At 63.3% G+C, this 10,372-nt stretch overlaps 1 protein-coding gene across 1 annotated transcript in view; it reads right to left on the bottom strand.

Annotated features, from left to right (window-relative positions):
* The window catches only part of RSPH14 (radial spoke head 14 homolog), a 75,270-nt gene that overhangs the window by 24,094 nt on the left and 40,804 nt on the right, over positions 1–10,372 (bottom strand). The window lies entirely within an intron of this gene.

Genomic DNA, 10,372 nt, shown 5'->3' with positions numbered 1-10,372 from the left:
GGAGGGCAGGGTGCGGCTGAGCGGTGGGGGGCGGGGGTGGCTGCAGGAGAAGCCACCAGCTCTGAATCCAGGCCCCAGGCCCCACCTCCCTGCCGGCACCTTCACGAGCGGGGGTGGGCAAGGCGTCCTGCTCCGCCTGGCACCCTGTGCACAGTGCCTCCTCTCGACTGAGACCGCCGTGGCGGGGGCCACCTGACAGTGGCCCAGGGTGGAGGCCCAGCCCAGGGGGCCTGGCTCGCGTGGGTTCTTGGTTGGAGCTGTGGGGCCATCTTTCCCTGAGGGAAGTTCCCAGGCGATGGCAATCCGTCCCTCCCACATCCTGTGCCACTGACGCCAAGGCAAGTGGTGCTCTTATCTCCTTGGAAGATGTGGTTTTTACTCCGAAAATAAGTCAATAGTATCAGAAACCTTGCCCGGCCAGGCACTTCCTGGAGGTGGCAGGCGGGTGCAGGGAGGTCTTGGGAACACTGCCACTTGTCACTCACAGCCTTGCCTAGGCCCTAGGTGCAGTCCCGTTGGGAGCAGGACACAGAGCCACAACACGAGATGGTTCAGACAGAGGTCTTGCAGGGAGGGGGTGGGGCACTGCAGGCGTGGGGCCAATGAAGCAGGACTCCTGGGTGTCCCTGTACCTGGGTGGACACACCCAGAGACACAGAGTCGGGGTACAGACACATCCAGGGACATGGAGCCAGGGTAATGGACACTGGGGAATACAAAGCAGGAAGTATGGACACTTCCAGGTACCGAGAGCCAGGGACATGGATGCTGTGGGGGACATGAAGTGGGAGGCACGGACACTTCCAGGTGAGGACACAGAGCAGGGGACACCAGTGCCATAGGGGGACACAGAGACGGGCAAGGACTCTGTGGGGGGCATGGATACACCAAGGGACACAGAACAGTGGTATGGACACATGCAAGGACACAGAGCTAGGGCTGTGGATGCCAGATGGGAGACACGAGCAGGGGCTGAGGTGGCTGTCCTTGTGGTTCTGTGTTCTGTCCCACAAGCATGTGTCAGTGTGACAGGGACATGGTAACCCCAAAGATCCGTAGTGTGGGAACGCCCTGGCCCCTCACGGGAACCTCTTCTTGCTGTTCCCAGTCCAAGACCCCCTCGTGCGTGGCCCAGGTCCCAGGTCAGAGTTGGCCGTAGCCCCCCAGCCCCCACTTCCCTCTGGTCATGTCCTCACCAAGTGGCCTCTGCCCCCAGCGCCCCCCAACAGGAAGCCTGTCCATCCCCATGCTTGCACCCCGTACCCCTCTTCACCACCCCCCACACAGCCCTGCAGTGTGCTCAGACCCCAGCCCCCCCATCAAACCCCTTCCCCCTTCCACATGGCTGCACAACGCACTTGAACCCTGAGGCCGATCTAAGGGAAATTATGCCCTGGTGAGCGCTGTGACCACGCCCCACCCCACACTGACAGTGCTGTTGCCCCTTGGCCTCCTGTGAGCCCAGAAACACAAGTCCCTCTGGGGCATTCTGTGCTCCACACCCTGTGGCCCCCCGGGAACGCGACCCCAGCACCTTCCTGCCTTTGCTTTGCGGTCTTCTCTAGTCACACTCAGAAAGCGCACTCACCCAGCTCCTCGGCCCAGGGAGGGTCCCGGGGGTGCCTTTGCACGCGCGTACACTATCCATGCTGTCACGGAAACCACAGCGGTTCACAGACACCCTGGCCATTCAATACATACTTCTCCACTTGGACCCCAGCCCGTTTGGCATGCAGGCTGTGTGCGCCCGCCCAATGCCTGTGTGCACAGCAGGGCTGGTTCTGGGGGCAAGTGAGGATGGCGGCGGATTGATCTAAGGATGGATAGGATGGTCAGTCGATGATCTGTGAGCCCTGGGACCTGAGAGCGAAGGTCAGGGGGCAGCAGCTCCTGCCCTTCCAGGGACCTTGAGGAGCAGGGGGGGCACCCTGGGTCTGGGTGGGGTGGAGCCCCTGAGCATCCAGTCACTTCTCTGAGATGAAGGTGACCTCTGGCCTGGAGAGGGTGGTATAGTGTTGGCCCCTGCAGGCAAGGAGCCCAGGTCCCAGCCAGCACTCCCACTCTCGCCCAGAGGAGACCTCTCAGAGCAGGGGTCAGCCCACAGCAGCACGTGGGAAGGGAGCCCTTTCGTTGGCCTGTCGCTCCCGCCCCTTTGAGGTGAGAGGCCAGCTGTGGTTTCCCAGGGTTCTGCGCTCTTCCATTCAGCCCTCACCAGCAGGGTTGGAGTCCACCGGCCAGCCCGCTGGTAGCCACAGCCTCCCAACACCCGGTGCATTTCCATACCTTCTAGGTTTGCGCCATGCATGGCAAGTAACTTAATATTTAGAGTTGTTGTTGTTGTTGTTATGTGCCCTCAAGTTGGACCCAACTCACAGCGACCCCTCCCTGGGTTTCTGAGGTGGTATCACTACAGAAGTAGATTGCCCAACCTTCCTTGCAGGGAGTGGATAGGAAACGCTTTTTAAGTACAACTGTTTAAGTGCAAGCTGAGTCCGCCTGAAGGATGCCAGACAGCACCAGGGTCAGGATGCTTGGACAGTGCACTGAGGCAGGGCATGGGGGCATGGCATGGGGGCATGGGGCAAGGGCGGCCAAGCCCTGCAGACACCCAGCTGGTGACCCACAGCTGCCACCTCACGTCTCCAGTCCTTAGTGTCCACGCCTGTACTGTGGTACCCACCGCACAGGTACATCTCAGGGTGTACATGGGATAAGGAGGCGCCTTGAAGGTGGACACAGACATGTGACTGAGGTTCAGGATGTCTCCCTGACCTCCATCCCCGCCTCAGCCCACCCCTCACCCCGAGGAAGCAATCTGCCTTCATAAACAGGCCATCACCAGGCCCCTGACCCTACCACGGCTGCCCCCTGGCAGCCAGAGGTCAGCCCCCACTCCCAGACCAGCCCACAGTAGCCTGCTGACCCAGCAACATGTATGGAGACAGTGATGGGAGACGTCTGTGGGCTGTGGGCCAGCCCAGGTTCTGGGCGGCACGTGTGGGTCAGATGTCTGGGAGACCCCCTGAGACCAGGGGGCGACGACAGCAAGAGAGGATGGAGTGGGGCCCTGCCAGTTCCAGACGTGAAGGGCGCGGGTCTGGCCCTGGCCGCTGGCCACAGTAGGCCCGGACGTAGACCTGTAGCGTGGTTACCCGCCCGGAGCAGGAAGCACGGCCCCACCAGGCACGGGGGCAGCAGTTGGGGTTGTTCCCCTTGAGTGCCACCAACGGGGGCTCCTTCAGACCGTCGGCTTCTGATGTGGAGGTGGGGGCTGGCCCGGGGTGGCAGGGCCGAGAGCGGGGGGCCAGGGCCTCGCGGAGCTGTGTGTGAACGGACGCCGTGTGCCCTGAAACGCGTGTCCTCCCACCCACAGTCCCTGAGACAGGCTGAGTGACGGATCCAGAACCTACCGCTGAGCTGGCCACCACCCCATCGTCACAGAGTGGCCACGGGGCCAAGTGCAGCTGCCGGGGTGGGGTGGAGGGGCAGGTGGAGGGGGGCGGAGTCATCACCGAGTGGCTCATGGTGGGTGTGCCGCTCCCCCCCAGCCTGTCCTGGGCCTGCAGGTTCTGTGAGGTGCATCAGGCTGGGTATGGCCGGGGTCGCCAGGCAGGGTCTCCAGGGTGCAGGCATGCCAGCGGAGAGGGAGGCAGTCAGACCCGTCCAGCGTAGGGAGGCGCAGCCCTGCTCGGCCTGCTGGCCCTGTGACCGCTGGGTGTGTCTGTCCCCTCCCTGGGGTGGCTCTGCAGGCCAGCCCACCTCCCCAGGCCTCCTCGAGCACTACGGCCCCCTGACGAGTACGCCTTTCTCTCCAGGAGGCAGGAGGCGGGCAGGCAGCAGGCTCCCAGTCCAGTGCCAAGAGCCCAATAAGCGGATAAGCCGTCTTCCCAGCCCAAGGAGATCCTGGCTTAGCCCGGCTCGGGCAGCAGCACCTCAGTGACCTTGGCTGCCCATGTCCCCTCCTGCCTCCAGGAGGGACTAAGATGAGGACGGCCCAGCAGGGAAGCACGTGGCCCCCAGCTCGCTGGGAAGTGAGGGCAGTGACCAGGGGACGGCCAGCTCGGTGTTACGTGCTGGCATCAGCGTGAGCACGGGGAGGCCCCAGGGCCCCAGGCAGCACAGAAGCCATGCCCTGTGCCCCCCAGCAGTGCGTGAGGACGGCGTGGTGGCCGTGAGGCAGAAGCACTGAATGTGTCGAGGCCTGAGTAAGGTGCAGCCTGTCCCTTTTCCAGGTCCTCACCCGGGTCCCCATCCAGGTCCCCACTCGTGTCCCCATCTGGGTCTCCACCCGACTCTCCACCTGCGTCTCCACTTGTGGCCCCACCCAGCTCCACACCTGGGTTTCCACCTGGTACCTACACATGAATAGAGGCTCAAGGTGGTGAGACGGGGGTGGCGGCAGGGGTAAAAGGAATGGGCCATCCTGACAGCATGGGCTCTACCAGGCCAAGTGGAACAGGGCTGGGGGCCGGGGGCAGGTGCCCACAAGTCTGGCCTCATGTCTGCACAAGGGCCTGGCTTTCAACCACACCCCAGCCTCACCTACACAGCTGTCCCCCACCCCCGGGCCACTGAGCGCAGGGGCCTGCCAAGCAGAGGGACACTGTCACACCCAGGGTGGGGTTCTCGCAGAGGAAATGGAGCCTCACAGCACCGGCTCCCACCGGCCCTGCCCTGGCTGCAGCCACACGGCCTCCCGCCTGTCCTTCACATGGCCAGGCCCGCTCGGACCCAGAGCCTCTGCTCCATACCTCCTCCTGCTAGAGATGCTCTCTCAGATGCCTGCCACCCCGCCTCCCTCACCGTCGTGGGTCCCTGCTCCGCTGGAGCTGTTCCTGTCGGAGAGTGGTGCAGGCCGGCACAGTTGTTCACTGTGGGTGGTCTGGCTCCCAGCCTGGCTGTGTGAGGGTGGGGATTGGGTCCGGGTCTGAGTGTTTAGCAAGTGGCAGTGGAATAGTGGGAAGGACTCGTGTGAGCGTCACAGCCCATCTTTATCCCGTCGCCAGGCCCTTCTCATCACACACATGCACACACACTATACACATGCATGTGTATGCACCACCACATTCATATACAACCAACCACATGCACACACATACAACCACACATACATGCACTGTACATATGCACACGTTCACACACACTGTACATGTACACATGTACACACAGGCACGTGCACACACACATAACCATGCACATGCACTGTACGTGTACAGTGTACACACACAGCCATGCAATGCGCTGTATATGTGCAGCGCACATACAGCTACACACATGCAACCACACGCACACTATATATTTGCATGTGTACACATGCAGCCACGCACATTCATGTGCAATGTACACGTGCAAAAGCACACATATATGCATACATGGAAGTACACACAGACACGTACATATACCTGCAGAGATACAACCATGAACCTACCCACAGGTGTGTATATGTGCCTGTACACACAGTGAAGCAGTTGTATGTAAGGATCTGTGTACCCATGTGCACAGACATGTATGTGCACCTGAACAGAGACACACACCTACATACACCCACTCATAGGCAAGCAGACTGACACCTGCACACACTGAGACATGCCCACAGACCAGCGTGCACACACAGACATGCACACACATACACAGTCCTGCCAGCAGACATGTATGTGGAACTGCACGTGCAGCTGCAGATACGTAATGTGTAACACACCCACACACCCCTGTGTGTCCATGGATCTGTGCACATGCAGCCATGCAGTCACCAACACATAGCCACACATGGCTTAGAAGCCTACAGTGGCTTCCTGTTTGTGAGCCAGGAAGACCCAAGGCCTAGTGGGGCCCCTCACAGCCTCCTGGTCAGCATTGCCCCATCCTCTCACCTTGTTTCTTACTACGGTAAAACTCGTACATGTGATGAAACACTTGTCAACTTGAGAGTTTCTGCAGATATAAATTGGCGACACTGGTGACGTGTTGTGTGGCGGTTCTCACTGTCCTTTTCCATAGGACTCCATCACCCTGAACAGAAGCCCAGAACCCCAAAGCCATGGGTCCTTCCCCACCTTGGGGACCACAGACCAGCTTTGGTCTGTCCCTGTGCTTCGTCTAGTCTAGATATTTCACACAAGTGCGATCACGCTAGGAGCTGGTGGCACGGTGGCTAAAGTGTTCAGCTGCCAAGAGGTTGGTGGTTTGAACTCACCAGCCGCTCAGCGAAAGAAAGGTGAGGCAGTCTGCTTCCATGAAGATTGACAGCCTTGGAGATCCTGTGGGGCAGTTCCACTCTGTCCTCTAGGGGCGCTGTGGGTCAGAATGGACTCCACGGCAGTGGGTGTGGTTTGGACTTTCCTTCCGTGAAGATTGACAGCCTTGGAGACCCTGTGGGCAGTCCCACTCTGTCCTCTAGGGACGCTGTGGTCAGAATAGACTCCAGGCAGTGGGTGTGGTTGGGGCTTTGCTTCTGTGAAGATTGACAGCTTCAGAAACCCTGTGGGGCAGTTCCGCTCTGTCCTCTAGGGGCGCTGTGGTCGGAATCGATTCAGTGCAGTGGGTGTGGTTTGGGTTCCACGGTATTTGTCCTTTTGCAGCCAACTGACCGGCTCCAGGCCCCTCCATGTTGTAGCAGCAGGAGTTGGTTCACAGCTCTGTTCTCCCCCACCGTCACCTTACGCTGCTCTTTGCGTGCTCTGTGTCCAGCCACTCATGGCGCCCACAGCCACCACAATGGCTCTGTCTAGAACACACTCCCCCCCCACCCGCCTGCCACCTCTCAATTTCATTTTCTTTGCATCTGGTCCCATTGGCACTATAGCAAGCCTGGGGACCCACAAGCAGTTTCTGGGGCTGGAACAACGTGGCCATCTGACTGCTGGCCCTTTGCCCCTGGGGGGCTATTTCCAGGATGATCCTGGGTCTGGGGCATCCCTGGGAGGTCCTGGGGACCCCAGTTAGATTTACAGAGGTAGGCCTCATGGGAGCCTTATGTTGGAGCAAAGCGGCTGTGGCTTTTGAGGGTAGGAGGCAGCCCCGGTCCCCCAGCCGTGTGACCTCTGCATGGCCCCTGTCCATCCCAGCAGTCCCACAGCACAAGAGCAGCACACCCACGCCCTGCAGAGGTGCCAGCAGGGTCCCCCAGAGAGGGTGCGCGCAGCCCTCAGCCGCCCCCCAGTGTGGTCCCCCTCCTCCTGCCACGCTCTGTGGTCCCGGTGTACACTGGTCCACCGCAGTGTCCAGGCCCAGGCTGCCTGCCGGCCTTGTCCACAGCTGCCCTCCTGAGCCTCTGAGACCACACAGTCCCCAAAGGGCAGAGTGGACCTCCAGGGCAGGGCGGGTTTGTGCCCTCTGGCCCCGGCCGGGGCCGGAGCCCAGGGCCCGGGGCCTTCCTGCGGGACTCAGGATTGCCCTAGAGCTATTGCGGCTGCAAGGACCAGCACCCACTGGAGTGGGAAGAGGGGTCATGGCTGACTCTGGGCAGAGCCTTGCGTGAGCCTGGCCCACGGGCGGCGGCCAGGTTTGCCAGGGTCGCCGGGCGGAGTGAGGTTAGCACTGCCTTGCTTCTGTCCCAGGTGGCCCGAGAGGGAGACTGGCTGGCCAGCAGTAGACGGAGGGGGCAGTGTGTAGGGTGGGCTCAGTGCTTGGTGGGAGGTGGGGGTGAGCTGACCTGAGCCAAACAGAACGGGGCTGACAGGCATCTTGGCCACGGGGGGCTGGGAGCAGAGCAGGATCTGCAAGAGGCATGCTGGCTGGGGGGGGGGGTGCTGCAAAGGAGCTGGGCCGCCGGGTGGGGTGGGCTGGGAAGGAGAGGGTCGCAGGAGCCTCCTGCCACTATGAGTGGCCTCAGCCAGGGTGGCTCTGGGCTCCCGAGTGCCCTGCCTGGCCTGGCTGTCCCTCCGTGTCCCCTGCCTGGCCTGGCTGTCCCTCTCCGTGTCCCCTGCCTGGCCTGGCTGTCCCTCTCCGTGTCCCCTACCTGGTCTGGCTGTCTCCGTGCCCTGCCTGGCCTGACTGTCCCTCCGTGTGAACTGCCTGGACTGGCTGGTGTCCTGGGGCAGGGCTGTGTAGACAGCAGGTAGCTGGCGAGGTGGGGGTGGTCGTGTTTCAGGGGAGCCTGTTTTTCTGGGTGACCTTTGTCCCTGTCCCTGAGGCTCTGAAAGAGACTCGTTGGGGCTGGTGTTGCATTCACACTGGTGCTGCTGCTTGGTTGGGTGGGACCCCCGGGCTGGCAGCTAGTCCCTGTGCCCTGAGGGATGGCAGCCCAGGAAGACATGCCGGCTGGGGGTTCCTCTCCATACCTGAGGGGCTGCAGGGCCCACAGCAGAGACAAGGTGCCCTCTGGGGCCAGGGTGCCTGCCCTCCTCACACTGGCAGCCCAGGGCCACGTGCTGGGTGTCAGACGCAGCAGCACTAGCCGCACTAGCCTGATGATAGCAACAGAGTGCACTGACAATGGGGGGAAACACGGTGAAGTGCGCACCAAGGCCCTGGGGCAGCCCTCTGCTCACCAGTGCACACGCGTGTGGGTTGCGGGTGTCACATGCATTGTGCACGTGTCCTCCTTCGGCCACTTGGGCAGGGCCATGGTGGGGCCGATGCCTGCGGCCTTCGGGTGCTGTGCTCTGCCTCACGGGAGCCGGGCCCGGGCACTCAGGGCGCTGCGCGGTGTGTCCCTCACCCTCGGGCTGCAGGAGTTGGGACGCCTCGCAGCCTCTCTGAATCCCAGGGCGCACACAGGGTGGGACTGGGCACCCAGAGAGCAGTGGCCGTGCCGCAGGGTGACCACAGGGGAGGGCACGTCAGAGGGGCACGGGGGGAGCCTGAGGAAGCAGGAGAGGGTGGGGCCGCGGCAGCTGTTGGGGGCAGAGCCTTGGAGAAAAGAGCAGGCTGCCTTGGTCAGTGGAGCTGGGGCTGTGGGGTCGGCGGGGGTCAAGGCCGCGGGGCCCATGAGGGACACGGCCGCGCCACAGCAGCTGAGAGTGGGGATGCTTTACCTGAGGGGTAGGGAGCCAGGCTGACTTCAGACCCTGGCTGCAGCGCCAGGGGAGACGAGGGGCCACAGGGTGGGTACTGGCCTTGGGAGGACGCCTTCCTGTCTGGAGTGTCTACAGGCCCCCAGCCGGGCAGACAGGGCTGACCGCAGGGGCTGTGGGGCGGGACACCTGGCCAGCCCGTGGGAGCCAGAATGGAGCCTGGGGGGTGGGCACGAGCCCTGCCGCCCGTGTCTGCAGGGGGCTGGGAAGAGCCCACGTCCCTCCCCTGCTCGGCACCAGGTGGCCACGCACAGCACGCGCTCTGGAGCCAGTGTCTCGGTGTGAGCAGTTGGTCCGTGTTGACTGACGGGGCAGGCCCTCTCTCCTCTGGCCCGGCTCACTCCTCTGGGGGCTTCCTCCACCTGGACCTGGGTTTGCTGAGGCCCCGCTGCTCACGGTACACCCCGGCCTCTGTCCCGCCTAGCACTCCTGGCCACCTGCCGTCCAGGTCCTCTTCACTGCGGCCCTGTACGGCCCTGCTCCCCTGCCAGCCTCCCTCCTGCCCACCCACTCCTCCGGGCCCCCACAGCCAGCGGCCCCCACCCGGCTCTGGTCTCCGCCCAGCTGTTCACTCCTGAGGCTGGCCGGCAGCAGGCCCAGGCCTCCTGTGAGAGCAACAACAGTCCAGCCCCGTGGGGACCCTGCCCGGCGGCGGTGCTGAGCACACACGGGGGAACGGGTCACGGGCCCCGCGCGGAACGGGGAGCTGAGCTCCAGAAATCCCTCTGCCCCTACATGCCACATGCATGACACACGGTGTGTGCCCAGGGTGGGGAGGGGACGCCCATGGGAGTCACGGAAGGTGCCGCATGCAGTCCTAATGTGGAAACTGAGGCGCAGCGCGGGTGCGGCGGGTGGGGAGAAGTGGCCCTGCGCTTGCAGACCCTCTCAGGGTGTCCAGCAAAGGGGGCGGTCCTTCCTTGGGCACCACAGGGCCCCGGCCATGAGAGCAAGCTGCTGGCCCGCGCATCCGATGCCCCTCCCCTGCAGCTCTGGCTTGAGGCGGGGCGGGGCTGCCGCGCTGGGTGAGCGCTCCGCGGCAGGCTTGGGTGACCCGGTCCTGCACTGAGGCGGCTCCGGTTCCCCCCACCCCCTCCTCGAGTGCAGCCCCACCGCTCACACCCTCTCTCTCCGTGTCCGGCAGGTGGCGGCCCGGATGTGCGGCGGGCCCCCCAGCCTCGCGGAGCTGCATCCGAGGCATCCCGTGGAGGCGCTCGCACAGCGGCAGCCCCGGCAGACGTGAGCCGACGGCTTCTCCGTGCCGGCCCAGAGCGCGGGGCATGCCTGTAGCGCCGCTGCCGCCGGGCCTGGAGGCGTGTGCCTGAAGGAGGCCGTGCCCGGCCGCAGCGCCATGCCCG

The sequence above is a fragment of the Orycteropus afer genome, unplaced genomic scaffold (assembly GCF_000298275.1).
Source record: "Orycteropus afer afer isolate SDZICR_OR568_19922 unplaced genomic scaffold, OryAfe1.0 scaffold00744, whole genome shotgun sequence".
Taxonomy (NCBI): domain Eukaryota; kingdom Metazoa; phylum Chordata; class Mammalia; order Tubulidentata; family Orycteropodidae; genus Orycteropus; species Orycteropus afer.
The sequence above is the reverse complement of the archived record's forward strand: the minus strand, read 5'-3'. Positions and strand labels throughout refer to the sequence as shown.